Source organism: Loxodonta africana, chromosome 13 (genome assembly GCF_030014295.1).
Source record: "Loxodonta africana isolate mLoxAfr1 chromosome 13, mLoxAfr1.hap2, whole genome shotgun sequence".
Classification (NCBI taxonomy): domain Eukaryota; kingdom Metazoa; phylum Chordata; class Mammalia; order Proboscidea; family Elephantidae; genus Loxodonta; species Loxodonta africana.
The window spans coordinates 46,261,762-46,280,036 of NC_087354.1; positions in this window are offsets into that span (position 1 = coordinate 46,261,762).

Consider the following 18,275-nt stretch of genomic DNA (forward strand, 5'->3'; position numbering starts at 1 on the left):
CCAAGCCCTCGCATGCCCAAATTTGGAGATCCAGGTGCTGAGTCATGCTGAGTTACTCTTCATAGGAAGTCCATGTAATGGGACTTCTCGCTTTGGAAAGGAGCTCGAGTGGTGATGTGTGCCAGAGAAAATCCTCCCCCCCCCCCACCCCGGGGATGCTCAGGTCTGTGGTCAGGTGAGGAGAAGATTCTTCAGACCTGTGCAGGCACCAAGACCCTGGCCTGCGCATGTGCAAAGATCTGCCACCAAATACAAACCACTGTTAGGGACCGCAGTTTGCAAGGGCAGCAGGCTAGGAGCAAACCAAAAGGGTGGGGAAGGAAGGCAGGAGCTGAGGCAGAGGGGGGTTTTACACCCACTGAAACAGCACTGAAAAGAGAAATTAATAGTTCCACAATAATAGTAGGAGACTTGAACACACCAGTGTTGGTAAAGGACAGACCACCTAGAAAGAAACTCAACAAAGATACAGAAGCTCTAAAGGCTACAATCGACCAACTTGACTTCATAGACATATACGGAACACTCCACCCAAATCCACCCACTGACTCCACAGAAGATAAGCCTGCCAAACTTCTTCCAAAAAGATTACAGCCAGAAAACCCTATGGAGCAGTTCTACTCAGTAACATACGAGGTCACTATGAGTCAGGGGCCAACTTGATGACAGCTAACAAGAATAGCAATAAATGTCAAGGCCAGCATTTGAGTTCAAAATGATTGATTGTCTCAGGACCACCCAGGAGCATCCTTACTTGGCAGCAGACCATGTGAAAAAGACCTGCAGGTTTAAGGTAACCCCAAAGCTGAATTTCAAAAGCAATGCGATCCTAGGATCAGACATGAGGTATAATGTTCAGGTCAGCAGAGGTAATGGGCACAGGGCTCAGACTTCATTTGGAAAGATACCAGCCCTGGGTGTCACATTTTGCCAGACACACAGACCAAGAATGTCACCCAGCGGGTAAAGGGTCAGGAAGCCATGCCCCTTGAAAAATATAATCACTGGCCTGGAAAGAGAAAGGAAGGACATGTCTGAATGTGGGTGACACCTCCAAGCACCTGAAAGGTGTATGAGCCAGTCTACAGTAACAATGGATCAAAATTCAAATGCCAGCTCTACCACTTCCCTAGTTGGGTGACCTTAAAAAAAAAAAAAAAAAAATTTTTTTTTTTGTGACCTTAGCAGTTATTTAATTCTCCTGAGCTTCAGTTTCCCCTTCTGAAAGATGGGAGTGATGGTAACTCCCTTACGGGGTTGTTGTGAGAATTAAATGAGTAGCAGAGCCGGTCACAGAGTAGTATTCAATAGATCTTCTCTTTCCTTCTCTATGATATTGAAGGCCCGAGTTGAAACGCAAGAACATTACCCGTGTGATTTGGGGTGGAGGGAGGGGGAGATACCTGCACTCATTAGCACATTTGCAGAGGGCAGAATTCCAGTGAAATAGCCATCCAGGATTCAAGGGCCCCGAAAGGAGGTTCCGCAGAAGGGCTAAGGGAATCCAGAGTTGCAATGTAGGCACTAAGGAACAGATGCTGGATATGAAGATGGGGTGCACCAAAGGAAGTCTGGGGTGCACCAAAGGAAGTCTGGGGTCCACTAAGAACAACCTTTCCCTGCTTCAGAGCTCCTTCAAGGGCCCATCACCCCTCCCCATTGCCCTCAAGCCATCCCATGACTCCATGGAAGCAGCCATCTCCAAGCCTTGGTTTGGGTTCTCCCAGAAGCAGACCCTGAGACAAAGCCACCAGGCCTACAGTATAATTGGGAGCGATTCCAGAAAGCATGAGTAGTAAGACAGGAAAAGGACAAAAAGTAAGCAAAGACAATTAGTGAGCAGGTTGCTGATGTGGGCAACTGAGGCTCAAACCCTCTGGGGAACCTAGGAGAAACTAAGTAGATTGAGTTCCTAAAGCCTTGGAGGCTGGGACATTTATCCACTGACTCCACCTTCCCCACTGGGGAAGGTTGCCTTTGGGAGCTGGTACTCTCCTAAATTTCCCAGTGTGTCTGCTAGTGGCTAAGCATTGTTGGAGAAAGCCCTCAGGTAGGGAGGCAGGCGCTGTCACAGCCTCCAGAATAGTCCACACCACAGGACAACTTCCCATGGACCAAGGGCCTATGTGGTAGGGTGTCCGTGGAGCCGACTACAGCCATCATTACAGACTTCCACGTTGTCAATCAACGGCCTCCACTTATTGCAACTCCTACAGAGTCTCACTGCATTCCACCTCCTTTTGGAAATGCCCCCATGATATCACCACAGGCTGGTGCGCCTCTTACAGCTCAGCCTATTCCTTCATGGGCTTGTCTGCAGGCTTCTTTCCTCTTTCCCCCTCACGTGCTGAGACCCCCAGGGTCTTCTCTGAGTCTCTCCCTTTCAATGTTTCTCACAGGTCTAACTGCATCAAAACTGCGTGTCAAAGAGCAGAATCTCTGAAAATGGAGCCCAGGAACATGCCTTTTAACAAGCTCCCAAGGTGGGGGTGTCAGATAAAATGCAGGGTGCCCAGTTCAATGGAAATTTCAGACAAGCAACGAGAGGTGGGGCAAGAGAAGTACATGCCATATGTGTGACATACTTACACTAAAAAATGATTGGTTGTTGATCTGAAGTTCAGATATATTTGGGCATCCTGTATTTTTATTTGCTAAATCTAGCTGCCCTATCACCAGGTGATCTTGACGTACCATAAAGTTCTAGAATCTCTTTTATATATCCTTCCTGATTTACCCTATCTATAGCCACAATTTCGATTATCAACTACATATTCCCATGGCCATCGAGTCTATTCCAACTCATAGTGACCCTATAGTACAGAGTAGAACTGCCCCACTGGGTTTCCAAGGCCATAATCTTCACAGAAGTAGACTGCCACATCTTTCTGCCATGGAGTGGCTGGTGGGTTCAAACTGCCAACCCTCTGGTTAGCAGCTAAGCCCTTAACCCACTGTGCCACCAGGACTCCTTAACTACACATTAACCCATTGCTGTCAAGTTGATTTTGACTCATAGCGACCCTATAGTGCAGAGTAGAACTGCCCCATAGAGTTTCCAAGGAGCACCTGGTGGATTCGAACTGCCTACCTTTTGGTTAGCAGCCGTAGGTCTTAACCACTGTGCCACCAGGGTTTCCACATTAGAGACTCAGATTTCTTTCTCACCGAGACCTCTCCCCTGAATTCCCATTGGACATCTCAAACTCAGTGTGTCCAAATTTGGGAGCATTGCTCCCTACCTTCTGCTGTACCTCCTCCCCAAACCTGCTCTTCTTCCTCTTTCTCTGAGTTGTTGGCCCCACCATTCAATGGTAGCCCAAACCAGTAACCAAGGGTGTTATCCCAGCTACCCATTTCTCACCCCATTGTTCTCTAGTCAATCATCAAATTGGATTGGCTACATCGCCCACAGTCCTTTGCATTCGTGAAGTAGGCTGAATACTGTCCCTCCCCACCCCCCCGCCCACAATATCTCCACATCCGAATTCCCAGAACCTGTAGATATGTTAACTTACATGGCAAAAGGCACTTCACAGATGTGCTTAAATTAAGACTCCTGAGGTGGGGAGAGAAGCCTGGATTCCCCAGGTGGGCCCAATGTAATCACAACAGTCCTTTATGGGTGATGCAGGTGGAGCAGAGTCATAAGAGAAGGCAACGTGACGACAGAAGCAGCGATTAGAGGGATATACCTTGAAGATGAGGAGAGGGCCATGAGCCAATGAACGCAAGCATCCTCCACAAACTGAAAAAGGCAAGGAAGCAGATTCTTCCCCAGGGCCTCTACAAGGAACCAGCCCTGCTGACATCTTAGCTTCAGCCCAGTGAGGCTGATTTCAGGCTTCCGACCTCCAGAACTATGATGGAATAAATTTGTATTGTTTTAAACCACCAAGTTTATGGTAATTGGATACAGCAGCAACAGGAAATTAAACAATCCATCTACTGTTCTCCTTTCCCACTGCCCCTGCCGGTTTCTGTCTTCACCCACTGCCATCTCCTCTTAAGGGTCTCCTGCTCCCAGCCTTGCCTCCTCCAGGGCATCCTTTAGAGGACCACTGAAGTGGTCTCTCTCCTGCTTCCCCTTTGATGTCCCACAGAGGACAAGTCCAAACCCTTCCTCAGCACAGCAGAAAAGAGCCTTCACAATTTGGCCTCTCGCTTCTTATCTCTCTGCATTTTATACCTTCAGACTGCTGGATTTCTGACTTCACCACACAGTTTAATAATCCCATGTTCTTGTTCTTTCTGATAAGAATGTCTTTCTTCTCCTTTTTTTTCCTGCCAAACTCCTACTCATCCTGCAAAACTCAACTTAGATATAACTTCCTCCAGGAAGCCTTCCTGACTCCCCTTTTCCCCCAGAGTTAATGATAGCTGAACTCTACTTCATACAGTCTAATTTATTCCTTGATAAAATTTCCATCGTTATAGTTTCCCACCAGTAGTTGTCCCTACCAGACTCTGAGCTCCTTGGGGACTAGAACATTTTCTTCTCTGCTTTTGAATCCCCAGGACCTAGGGGATTTTGTTGAATTAGAGCAAATAAAGGTTTCTCTAAGCTCCAGCATTCCGTGATATTATGCTGCCGTTTCTTAGGGCTTTGTCCAAATCAGCTGTTCCCCGTGCAAAGGGGCAGAAAGACATTTTTTTTTCATTGCTAGTTTCTGTTAATTCACTCAAGACAAATAGAAATTAATAAGCACTCACTTGCCATGTGGACTTAATAATCCAAAATTACAGTTGTCTTAGCCCAAAGTGTTAACACGTTTCACAATATTTGCAATTGACCAAGAAGAATTTAGGATCCAGTGTCTCTCTCTCCCTCTCTGTCTTCCTGTTTGTCTCTCTCTCTCTCTCACACACACACACACACACACGCGCACACACACACACACACACACACACACCCTCTGCCCTGGGGTCTGCAGGGGCTAGAGATGGGAGAGAAAACAAAACTCTAGACTCTGAAGATCCCTAAAGAAGGCCCCACCCAGACCAGGAACTTCATGTCAACAGAGTCCCCAGTCCTCCCCACCAACGCCACTCCAGGAAAGGATGATGAGGCTCATGGAAACTTGTGGTCAAAGGGACACAGATTTCTGTTTAGCTCCATTCCTGGATATTATTAAACCTCGAGGCCACATTCCTTTCCAAAGAAGTCTGGTCAGTGAACTATAAAAGTCACATATGTGAGTGGGAGGAAATAGATAGAGGCCTTTTCCTTCTTAGCCCACACTTCTGTCACTTGCCAAGACGGTCTGGGTTTAGAGGAAGCTCCTTCCCTTCTACATGATGGTCTCCAGAACTTGGTAATTACCCAAACCTGCCCCAGGGGAGAGAACAGGATCCCCGGCATGGAATCCAGCGGTCCCACAGTACCAACTGCCGTGGAGTCAACGCCACCACTCATAGTAACCCTGTGTGTGTCAGAGCAGAACTGTGCTCCACAGGCTGATGGCTGATTTTTCAGAAGTAGATAGCCAGGCCTTTCTTCCAAGGCACCTCTGGGTGGACTCAAACCTCCAACTTTTCAGTTGGCAGACAAGCGTGTTAGCCATTTGCACCATTCAGGGACTCCTGTTACCCAGTAAAACCTGTGAGAGCCAGAACCTGTGTAAGGTGGAAACTTATCAGAGAAGGAAAACTCAAATATTTTCTACTAATAGAGGGTGATAGAAAAGTGGTAAGCCTGCACCCTGTCAAAAGTGGAAAACTTGTGAGACCCAGACAAACAAGGCAGTCCTGTCAAGTATATATATATTGGGGTGTAATAGGTGAATGAAGGACTCTGCTTCTAAACCTACTTCAAGCCCACTTGTTGGAAACTGCTACCTCAATAGTTTGGGTTTGATCCTAAAGCCCGAAGTTTTATTCCAGTGGAAGGAAAATACATGAAAGGTCATTTGTGACCACAGTCAGTAGCCCATAGTCTTCCACAGCCACTGGCAGTTGAAGGAATTTCAGAAAATTCTAGAGAGTGGTCAGGAAAGAATACGTTTCACAGGAGTCAGCGTGGTTTGAGAAAAGGAGTGGAGGGTTGGATGGTGGCAGATCTGAGTTCAAACCCCAGCTCTGCCCCATAGCACCCATGCTGGACTGTCTGTGATCAGCTTAGCACCCTCACCATCCTCTGCCATGGTCTCCCCTGCAAACTGGAGACGGGTGTTCTCCAGATGATCCCAGGCTGGATTCTGCCAATGAGAAACACTCATGATGTTTGGAAGGCAGAAGACAGGAGAGGCCATTATTCTCCAGAAGCAATTGGAGGCAGACAGATGTGAGCTTTGTAGCAGCTTCTGGACAGTTTCCACATAGCACCTGCTCACAGCAGCAGGCTGAATGTCACCTGAACTTCTTGGAGAGTCTTGAGATGCCACCACGTCCAGGTGAGAGCCCTCCCCTGTAGGACCTGTGGGCTGACCTTCAGTTATGGCTTCCTGACCTGGCTGCCCCCAGCCCCCCCAACACCGCCTACGCCTCTACTTCCCAGCCTTCACACCTTCTGTACTTGGAGCACATGGGGTAGCTTCTGTTTTCCTGCTCACTGGCTGGTACAACCTGAGGCAAGTTACTTCACCTTTCAAAGACAAAACAGAGTATTTAACACCTACTCCATAAAGTCGCTGTGACGGTTAAATAAGAGAGCCCACATAAAGCGTCTGGCCATAGTAAACGCTCAAACGGTGCTGGTTCTCCCTTCTCCTCTCCCCTAAGGGGCCTCAGGTTCCTCTTCCCTTTCACACGCCCACCCCACCCCAAGTGGCCATTTTATAGCTGGTCCCTTGTGACTAATCTCGTCAATAAGATTAACCTGCATTAAACACCTATGCTCATCCAAAGACTTCACCAAAAGAGTAAAAAGGCTACCTACAGACTGGGAAAAAGTTTTTAGCTATGACATTTCCAATCAGTGCCTGATCTCTAAAATCTACATGATACTGCAAAAACTCAACTACAAAAAGGCAAATAACCCAATTAAAAAATGGGCAAAAGATCTGAATAGACACTTCACTAAAGAAGACATTCAAGTACATGAGGAAATTCCACGATCATTAGCCATTAGAGAAATGCAGATCAAAACTACAATGAGATTTCATCTCACTCCAACAAGGCTGGCATTAATCCAAAAAACACAAAATAATAAATGTTGGAGAGGCTGTGGAGAGATTGGAACACTTATACACTGCTGGTGGGAATGTCAAAAGGTACAACCACTTTGGAAATCGATTTGGCGCTTCCTTAAAAAGCTAGAAATAGAACTACCATATGATCCAGCAATCCCACTCCTCGGAATATATCCTTGAGAAATAAGAGCCTTTACACGAACAGATATATGCACACCCATGTTTATTGCAGCACTGTTTACAACAGCAAAAAGATGAAAACAACCAAGGTGCCCATCAATGGCTGAATGGATAAATAAATTATGGTATATTCACACAATGGAATACTACTCATCAATACAGAACAGTGAGGAATCTGTGAAACATTTCATAACATGGAGAAACCTGGAAGGCATCATGCTGAGTGAAATTAGTCAGTTGCGAAAGGACAAACAAATATTATATAAGACCACTACTATAAGATCTTGAAAAATACTTTAAACTGAGAAGAAAACATTCTTTTGTGGTTATGAGAGGCGGGAGGGAGGGAGGGTGGGAGAATAGTATTCACTAATTAGATAGTAGATAAGAACTACTTTAGGTGAAGGGAAAGACAACACACAATACAGGGGAGGTCAGCACAACTGGACTAAACCAAAAGCAAAGAAGTTTCCTGAATAAACTGAATGCTTCAAAGGCCAGTGTAGCAGGGGCAGGGGTCTGGGCGCCATGGTTTCAGGAGACATCTAAGTCAATTGGCATAATAAAATCTATTAAGAAAACATTCTGCATCCCACTTTGAAGAGTGGCATCTGGGGTCTTAAACGCTAGCAAGCAGCCATCTAAGATGCATCAATTGGTCTCAATCCACCTGGATCAAAGGAGAATGAAGAACACCAAGGACACAAGGTAATTACGAGCCCGAGAGACAGAAAGGGCCACATGAACCAGAGACTACATCATCCTGAGACCAGAAGAAATAGATGGTACCTGGCTACAACCAATGACTGCCCTGACAGGGAACACAATAGAGAACCCCTGAGGGAGCAGGAGAGCAGTAAGATGCAGACCCCAAATTCTCATAAAAAGACCAGACTTAATGGTCTGACTGAGACTAGAAGGACCCCAGTGGTCATGGCCCCCAGACCTTCTGTTGCCCCAGGACAGGAACCACTCCTGAAGCCAACACTTCAGACATGGATTGGACTGGACAATGGGTTGGAGAGGGACGCTGGTGAGGAGTGAGCTTCTTGGATCAGGTGGACACTTGAGACTATGTTGGCATCTCCTGCCTGGAGGGGAGATGAGAGGGTGGAGGGGGTTAGAAGCTGGCGAAAAGGACATGAAATGAGAGAGTGGAGGGAGAGAGCAGGCTGTCTCATTAGGGGGAAAGTAATTGGGAGTGTGTAGCAAGATGCATATGGGTTTTTGTGTGAGAGACTGACTTGATTTGTTCACTTTCACTTAAAGCACAATAAAAATTAAAAAAATATAAGAATAACCTGCATTGAATTCAGCAAACAGGTAGTATTATTACTAATAACACTAAGATGGAAGAGATTGAGCTAGGAGGAAAGAGGCAGCAGAGGAGAGATGAAACACTGAGAGGGGGTCTAATGGATGAAGCCCCTGGCAGGGGTAGGGGGAGCCCAGAGAGCAGAGGAGGGGGTGAGCCTGTGAAGCAGGAACAGAGAAAGGTGGCCAGGTTGGGTGTGGGGCCGACAGGGGAGCAGGTGAAGCAGAGGCAGGCTGCTGGAGACGGGTTCCTCCTAAGGGTCTTATTTTCTCAGTGAGGCAGGCCGACACTGAGTGTGATACAGCAACACATGGCACTTTGGGGCAATCTCAGGAATCCCTGAGAAGGCTTAGCTGGTAGTCCTGCCAGAGCCGGAGAGAATAGGGTAACTGTGCTAAGTTGGTGACCTTACCTGTAAACACTGGGTTTGTACAAACACTACACCCGAGTGTTTCAATAACCTTTCTACATCAGAATCACCTGCTTGTTTGTCTAAAATGCAAATTCTTGGGCCCAACCCCAGACCAATTATATCAGAAGCTCTGGGCAGGAGGGCCAAGAAATCTGCATTTGTAGCAGATTCCAAAGGGGAGTGCATAATTAAACTAACATTTGAAATGCACAGCTCCTGATTTACTATTATCCTCTAAAGAAAAAAAAAAAAAAACACCTGTTGCTGTATAGTCCATTCCAACTCATACCGACCCCATGTACAACAGAATGAAACACTGCCCGGCCCTGCACCATCCTCACAATCATGCCACGTTTGAGCCCATTGTTGCAGCCACTGTGTAAACCTATCTCACTGAGGGTCTTCCACAGCCCCACATCCCACCACCTTCCAAGCAGGAAGAGAAGCACACTTGCAGGGAGCCAGTATTAAGGGACCAAGGATCAGAGAAGACTGAGGATCAGTCAGACCAAGGGGGCTCTGACTGGGGTGGGTCATGCCCTGGACTCTCTTCCTAGATGCTCCAAATACAGATCTCAGCTTCTGAAGGGATCCCAGTTTCCCCATGAGGCCCCACAGATGGGGTGGCAGCATAAGGAGTGTTTCCTACCTTTGGAACCTGGGGCCTGGGGGCTAACTATAACAAGCAGCCCTCAGCCAAGTACCTAAAGAATACTTTCCAGGCAATGAGTCTTAAAAGTTTCTAATTATTCCCCATTGCTTTGTTAGACATTAGTGGGCAAGTACCTTTAAGAAAATGGCAGTGGTGATTCAACGGTAGAATTCTTGCCGAGACCGGAAACCCCGGTGGTGCATTGGTTAAGGGCTACAGCTGCTAACCAAAAGGTCAGCAGTTCGAATCCACCAGGTGCTCCTTGGAAACCCTATGGGGCAGTTCTACTCTGTCCTATAGAGTCGCCATGAGTCGGAATCGACTCAACGGCAACAGGTTTGGTTTTTTTTTCTTTAATGTGAGAGACCTGGGTTCTCTTCCTGGCCAACGCACCTCATGTGCAGCCACCACCGTCTGCCAGTGGAGACAGGTGTGTTGCTGTGATGTTGAACAGGTCTCAGTGGAGCTACTAAGACAGACTAGGAAGAAAGACCTGGTGACAGACCTGTGAAAATCAGCTAGCAAAAACCTTCCGGGTCACAATAGTCCAATCCCACTGGGCACGGGGTCACCATGAGTCAGGGGCCGACTTGATGGTGACTAACACAACAATCGCCTTTGGGAACAGCATAAGTGGCAAGGCTAAGGGACAGGGGTGTGAGGAAGGAGAGGATGGGTGGGTGGGGGACCAAGCCAAACGGGGTGGAGCATGGAAAAGCATTAACTTTGGGAAAAGAAAAAAAACAAGGTAACACAACTTTCTGCCTTTCTATAGCTGCATAAATGCATTAAGGCTGCCCCGCTCGGTTCTGACTGCCCATTTCCTCCCTTCCTGACGCATGAACACGTTTCCTTCCTCCTCAGCATCTGAGGATACAGGAGCCTTGCCTTCTCCTAAGATGCTGCCTTCTGGAGTCAGACAATGGGTATGGTGGTCTCGACCCCCATCTCCTGGCCATCAAGTGCAGCCTCCCCTTCTGCTCCCACCATACAAAAGGGACCAACATCTGGGAGGGGAACTGTATGTGAGGGTCACTTGGTGGTAGTATCATTATTTTCATTCCTAATCCACCCCAGCCTGGGATGAGAGCCCAGCATAGCATGAGGACATGGCCAGGGCAGCTCAGGGCTGGTTCGCTGGCCTTCCTCTAGCTTAAGGCCCAGCGATGAGGACGGGTGGTTATGGCACAGAAAGCCCTGGTCGCAGCCTGGGTTTTCGTCAGGCTATAAACACTTTCTCCCCTGCCTTCCCCAGGGAGGAGCAAAGGTGAGCCAGGACTCAACCCTGCAGAGCCGAAGGAGAACACGCCAAGCCAGAGCAGCCAGTCCCCAGGGAGGTCCCTGCTTCCCCTGCCACATGCCCTCCTCCAGGGCCCGACCTTGGCTACTTGCACGATTCAAGAGCACACAGGCCAGTCTCGGCGGCAAAAGGGAGGAAGGAGAGCCAGGGACAGACTGTTATAAATAGGCATGTCTGACTAAGAAGGTCACAGGCCAGAGAAAACCCTGCCAGAAATTCCACCAGAGGAAGACATGTCAGTTCTCAGCGGCGCCCCACAAGCTCTCACTGGGGGTGGCGGACAGAAGTGGGTTTCAAAGAGGGCAACGGAGTGAGGGCAGCCACAGACACCCCGCCAGCAGCTGCAAAGGCTCTTGGATTGAAGAGGCACTTGGACACTGCATGCATTTCTTAAAGAGGCTGGCTTTTCTCGGCACTTGACACAGACTGGGGAGAGGCCAAGCTGGAGGGCAGGAGGGTCAAGGAGGCCTGGGAAGGCCCTGCTGGTCCTTCTGTCCCTCAGCTGGGCCTGGGGCCTAATCTAGTGGTCCTCAACGGGGAGATTTTGTCCCCCAAGGAACATTCCGTTGTTACAGCTGAAGGGGGGTGGCTCTACTGGCACCTAGTGAGCCTACGCCAGGGACGCTGCTAACCCTCTGCAATACACAGGACAGCCCCCTACAACAAAGAATTATCCAGCCCCAGATGTCAATAGCGCCAAGGTGAGAAACCCTGGCCTAGCCCCTCTCACGGCCCCTCCACCTCCAGACACCACCTCCTCTCGCCCTCATTTCCAAGGGCCTTGTCGAGGCAGCCGGAGCACACAAGTACTCAGAGCTACACAAATAGCAACTCCTTATTTGCTGTGTTTGTTCAGCCAATATTGACTCTGCAGCCTAACACTGGTGCTATTGAGCCAGGGTTATTCTCCATATTGTTTGAGCAGCATTAGAACAGCCTGTGATAACTGGTGGCAGAACAGGAAGCTGCCCCTCCCTCCGGCACCACCACACCCCCTCCGTGGGACGCTGCTGTAAAGACTGAGGAACCTACGTGCTCACTGAGTGGAGCAGACCTTAATGCCCCGCTCCTCCGCTGAGCAAACACACCGAGGTTAGAGAGGAGCGTGCTCCTGGCTAAGTCAACACTCCTGGGAAGTTGGAGCAACTGAAAAAGGTTACACGGGAGGCCGTTCTTTGGGGCGGAGCCAGCAAGAAGTGATGGTGAGGCTGTTACAGGCTATATAGCAAATTCTGCTGTCAGGAACTACAGGGAAAGGTTCATTGGTTCATTGGCTCCACATGACGAAGCAGAGAGATTACCAATCCATCCATCAACCAAGCACCCATTAGGTGGGGACCTACTAGGGGCCAGCTTCTGTGCTGAATAGGACAGGAAGCACAGAACAGAAGGGTCCTGGTGGATAAGCTAATGCAGCTGCCATGTTTTTGTGATGGAGAAAAAATCAAACCACTTCCCAGAGGGTCAACTCCGACTCACCGCAACCCCACGTGCGTCAGGGTAGGACCGTGCTCCACAGGGTGTTCAGTGGCTGATCTTGGGGAAGGAGATCACCAAGACTTTCTTTTGAAGCACCTCTGGGTGGTTGGAGGGCAGGCAGGTCAAGGAGGCCTGGGAAGGCCCTGCTGGTCCTTCTGTCCCTCGGGTGCCTCGACTCAGCCACTAGGTGTGAGTTCAGAACTGTGACCAAGCCCCTTCCCAGAATGGCATTCTCCCTGAGAGCTGGGCTGATGTCTCTGTACCCAAAGTGGAATATGCCGCAGTGAAAGACAGGCCTTAAAATGCAACAGGCCCAGGAGAGGAGCTACAGTGACCTATTCACATCCAAGTGTAAAGATGGACGTCAGGGTCCTCCTGGGAGCCATTTTGGAGGGGACAGAGCTGCATGGGTGACATAAGAGGAAGGCGCCTCCCCTGCGTCCCAGAGCTTACAGTCCACCAGGGGAGCCTAGAAGCACAGAAACGAAACCATGAAACCAGCATTCGGTCAAGGCCCCTGAGAGATCCTGATGAGAGTCGTGAGCATGGCCACCTCTGTAAGACCAGGCACAACTGCCCAAACACACCTGGTGTGTCTACAATGAGATCAGACAAGACCTGGAGTGTTCAGAGGCGAAAATCTGCACGAAGAAGTGAGGAGGCTTTTCCTGGCCCAAAAATGAAACAAGCGTAGGCTTAGCTATAGGTTTGGATCTGGGCCCACCGCTGTCTCTAGGCCAATATTAAACAAGTTGCCAGCATCATCAAGGGGGCATCCTAAAAATTAGTCCAGCCAGCCCCAATGGCCAGGGAGCACCACAATGGTCATTTGCTAAAATTGCTCGTTAACATTTTCTACTAACTGCTCTCTCCAAAGGCTTTGAAAATGAGGAGGAAATTCTTCAGAGGTCAGCTATTACGCAGCTATTATGTGTTAACATGACCTGGACTCCAAGCTTCAGAAACTATTCATTTTTTAAAATACATGATGGGCATTTTCTACTTGTGGTTGAATATTTCACGCAGCCGCCGAGTCATCCTAATTCTTCCCCACAGCAGATGTGTTAGCTGATTTGGTTCCCCTTCACTGCCTCTTTCTCTGAAAAACGCCCTCCCACCAACAGGAGAGATCCCGGCAGCCATGTTTATTCCACCTGAAGATCCCCCCTTCCTGGTTCCAACTGTTGGAACAGAGATGGACGCCCGACTGAAGGGAGGCCGCCCATTGGCTGGCCATTGGCCAATCAGATTCTTTCTTCTGGGAATTTGGATTTAGCCTTTAGTGTTGGGTCCAGGAACTGAGAGATCGTGTCCTGCTTAAAGTGAACGTTTTTTGGACCTGGAAAAGGCAGACCAGAGAAAGCCGGTCTGCAGAGAAAAAAATGAAACACATATCTGGAGGGGACAAGACAAAAAAAAAAAAAAAAACTACATGGCCCCGTGAGTCGGAATCGACTCCACGGCAACGGGTTTGGCTTTTTTCCTTGTTTGTTTTAGCCCCAGGAAAGTAGGCACAGAGAGCGTGGGCAAGCAGCTCTCTGGGTCTCTGATAACTTTCCAGTTTCACCTTGAGCCTTTCATGGGAACCAGTTACCATCACTGTCCTCGGATTCGAGGAGATTCCTTGTAGTTGTTGTTGTAAGCTGCCACCCAGTGGGCCCCCAACTCCCAGCAACCCCACGTGTTAACAGAGTAGAGTTGCTTCATAGGGTTTTCTTGACTGTAATCTTTATGGAAGCAGTTCACCAGGCCCTTCTTCCAGCAGCCATCTAAAAATTTCTTTATTATTATTAAGAGCTAAGTTTATAATATTCTAGTTCTTGCAACCAAACAGTTCTTTACCAAGATACCCTTTTTAAAAATCGCCTGTTTTCTGTACTGCATTTGTTCAACACTGACTGTCTCACCCCTTCCTCTCGCCCACCCTTCACTCTAACTTGGCACCTTCCTCTCCTGGTGTTTCAACGTGTTTCATTTTTAGTGCTTCCTTTTAATGTTTTGGGTAATAAGAATCAGCAGATGAGTAAGTGTGTAACCTAGACACCACATTCCCCTCCGATTTGTTTGCTCAGCCTGCTTTAATGGAGGCTCTTAGCATATCAGTCAACAATTAGTCATTCAACAAACATTCATCAAACTATGCCCTAACCCTGGCAAGATGGGGGTGGGGTGGAGTGGGGGGACAAAAATAAAAACAAAAAACTTTTGAAGAACAAATGAAGCATAAATTTCCATTTTCCTATTACAATCAAGGAGGAATTCTGATGTGCTACCAGTCCTCATGGAGCTAGAAGTTACCAGTTACTCCAACAACCCAGCTGAAAAGAGAAGCGCCAACACAGGCACAGCTTTTACTTTGCTCACTGTGGACGGGCATTAGCTACGTGTTGTCCATTAAGGGAAAAAAACAGTCCCCAGGTACGGAATTCTGAAAAGACCCCAAAGAAGTGAAAATACAGCTGGACCCCCTATAGTACCAGGGATTCTCTCAGCTGCTCACACTGCCTTAGCCCCAGCCAGGGAAGAAAACCGAGAAGAAATGTATCCCATCCTATTTTTATGGTACAGCCAGAATGCTCCTTAGAAGTAAGGATGGTGAGACTTCGTCTCACGTACTTTGGACATGTTATCAGGAAGGACCAGTCCCTGGAGAAGGACATTATGCTTGGTAGAGGGCCAAGGAAAAACGGGAAGATCATTGTCATGGATTGAATTATGTCCCCCCAATAATGTGTGTATCAACGTGGTTAGGCCGTGATTCTCAGTATTGTGTGGTTGTCCTCCATTTTGTGATTGTAATTTTATGTTGAGAGGATTAGGGTGGGATCGTAACACCACCCTTACTCAGGTCACCTCCCTGATCCCAGGTAAAGGGAGTTTCCATGGGGCGTGGCCTGTGCCACCTTTAATCTCTCAAGAGATAAAAGGAAAGGGCAGCAAGCAGAGAGTAGGGGACCTCATACCAAGAAAGCAGCACCAGGAGCAGAGCACATCCTTTGGACACGGGGTTCCTGTGCCTGAGAAGCTCCTCGACCAGGAGAAGCCTTCCTCCAGAGCTGACAGAGAGAGGAAGCTTTCCCCTGGAGCCAATGCCCTGAATTTGGACTTGTAACCTACTAGACTGTGAGAAAATAAATTTCTGTTTGTTAAGGCCATCCACTTGTGGTGTTTCTGCTATGGCAGCATTAGATGACTAAGACAACCTTCAACAAGATGGATTGACACAGTGGCTGCAACAATGAGCTCAAGCATAACAGCAATTGTGAGGATGGTGCAGGATCAGGCAGTGCTTTGTTGTGCTGTACGTACGGTCGCTGTGAGTTGAAATTGACTTTACAGCACCTAACAGCGTTTTACAGAAAAAGGAGCTCTGATGGCACAAAGGGGAAGCGGAAGCACTCCAGGTGAGGAAACCAGTGCTCACCCCCAGAAGGCAGTCCAGGTGTGAACTCAGCAAGGCTGCAGAGAGAGCACTGAGGTGGAGGTCAGGAGGCCTAGCTTGCGGTCCTGGCTGCACGGGAGTGTCCCGCCCCGCTCTGCGCCTCTCAGCTGTAAAGTGAGCGCTCAGCACCCAGAGCCTGTGAAATATTGATCAGGGCCTCTGCTAGGTTACTCTGGGGCAGGGAGAAGCCACAACACTCTATGCCAAGGTCCCATTCTCTTGGGGCTTCCAGGCAAAATGAACAGAGAAAACTCATACTATTTAAAAGCTTGTAAGTGGAGAACTGGAACAGGCAAGAAATCAAGCCCTAACGGAGGAATCAGAAAGATTCGAATCTGCGCACGGTCAGGCACGGTGCCTAAGACGAGCCTCAGCCTTGTGCTGCCCTGGGACATTCCACTGCTGGGTCACTGTCCTCCCTGCAGAAGGATGGGGGATGGCTGTGAACACCACTGAAGACCTCTTCTGGGACATGACTCTTGATGAAGGCCACATGGTGGGGGTGGGACAGTGGGGTGGGAGGGGGAGAACCACCACTTATGAGGCATGTTCTGCAGGCAAGGACTGTGTGTAGCTGCATGTATTCTCTCTCTCTCTCTCTTTTTTTAATTGTGGTAAAGTATGCACAACATGAAATTTGCTGTTTTAACCATTTCCGAGTGTACAATCCAGTGGCATTAATCACACTCACAATGGTGTGCAACCATCACCACTATTCGTTTCTCAAACTTTTCCATCACCCCAAACAGAAACTCTGTACCCAGTAAGCAGTAACTCCCCACTCCCCTCTCCCCCAGCCCCTGGTAACCCTTCATCTCCTTTGTGTCTCTATGCATTTTCTTATTCTAGATCTTTTGTATGAGTGGGACCACACAGTATTTGCCCTTTTGTGTCTAGTTTATTTCACGCAGTATAATGTTTTCCAGGTTCATCCACACTGTAGCATGTATCAGGACTTCATTTCTCTTTATGGCTGAGTAATAATCCACTTTTTGTTTATCTGTTCATCTGTGGTCACTTGGGCTGTTTCCCCCTTTTGGCTATTGAGAATAGTGCTGCAATGAACATTGGTGTACACATATCTGTTTCAGTCCTTGCTTTCAGTTCTTTTGGGTGTATACCCAGGAGTGGAATTGCTGAGTCATGTGGTATTATCTCATTTAACCTTGCAAATTGCTGTATCCGATAGGTATTAATTATTCCTACTTCACAAATGAGGACACCGAGGCTCGGAGGCTCAGAGAGATAAAGTAACGAGATGACTCTGAGTGACTATGAACATGAGATAAGACCATGCTGGTGAGAGTCTTTCGATAGCCCCAAATCTCTGTGTCACTGTGTGACTGTGGTCAAGCTTCCCCCGGGGCTCAGGCTCCTCATCTGTAAAATGGTCACTTTTGCTTTGCTACCAACAGCAGTCCAGCTCTCACTGGTCCAGTGTCTGCCGCGTGCAGGTGCCTTCCCCTGCCCCTTACTCCATCCACAGCAGCCCTGCCAGCGAGGGGCTGTTGGACCCTGCTTACAGACAAGGATTCGAGCCAGGTCTCTCTGTGGTTCTCTCCACCACTGCAGCCTGCCTAGCGAAGAGCAACAGAGGACAGCTCCTGATGCCAGAGTGGAAGCTGCCCCTGGCTTCACCTTTGCCGGGGCCAAGCATCTGGAGTAGGGTGGGGTATGCGGAGAGGTGCCCATGGCTAGAGGGCTGGCTGCGGGCAGACACCAAAGGAGGCCTGTCACGTGATTACTATTCAGGTCAAAATACCTCCCTGTGTTTCAACAATGACAATCCATAATTAGTTGTCATCGCAGTGGGACAAGTCCGCTGTGGTTTCAAAATCACAGCGACTGCTTTATTTAGCTAAAACAGCTGCGGCCAAGGACCACTGGGTTCTGTGTCAAAGCAAACGTCTCGGCCGTGGCTTCCCAACCTTCTCTTAGCCGGCCCCTCCCAGTTCCACAGCTCACACCCACCCCACCCAGTGACCCCTGCGCACCTCTGTCTTCAGCCGGGCTCCTCACACCCACCCTTCAGCTCTTACTCCTGTTGCTTGTCCCGCTTTCTCTGTGCTTCTCCAAACCCTGTTGTTAGCTGCCATCCAGTCGACCCGAGTCATGGCAACGCCATCTCAGTGGAACGAAACACTGCCTAGTCCTGCACCGTCCCCGTGATCAGCTGCAGATGAAACAGTTAAGATCTCTAAGGTTTTTACTGGCTGATTTTCCAAAGTAGAACATCAGGCCTTTCTTCCTAGCCTGTCTGAGTCTGGAAAACCAAAAAAAAAAGAAAAACCAACCCTATTGCCCTCGAGTCCAACTCATAGTGACCCCATAGGACAGAGTAGAACTGCCCCATAGGGTTTCCAAA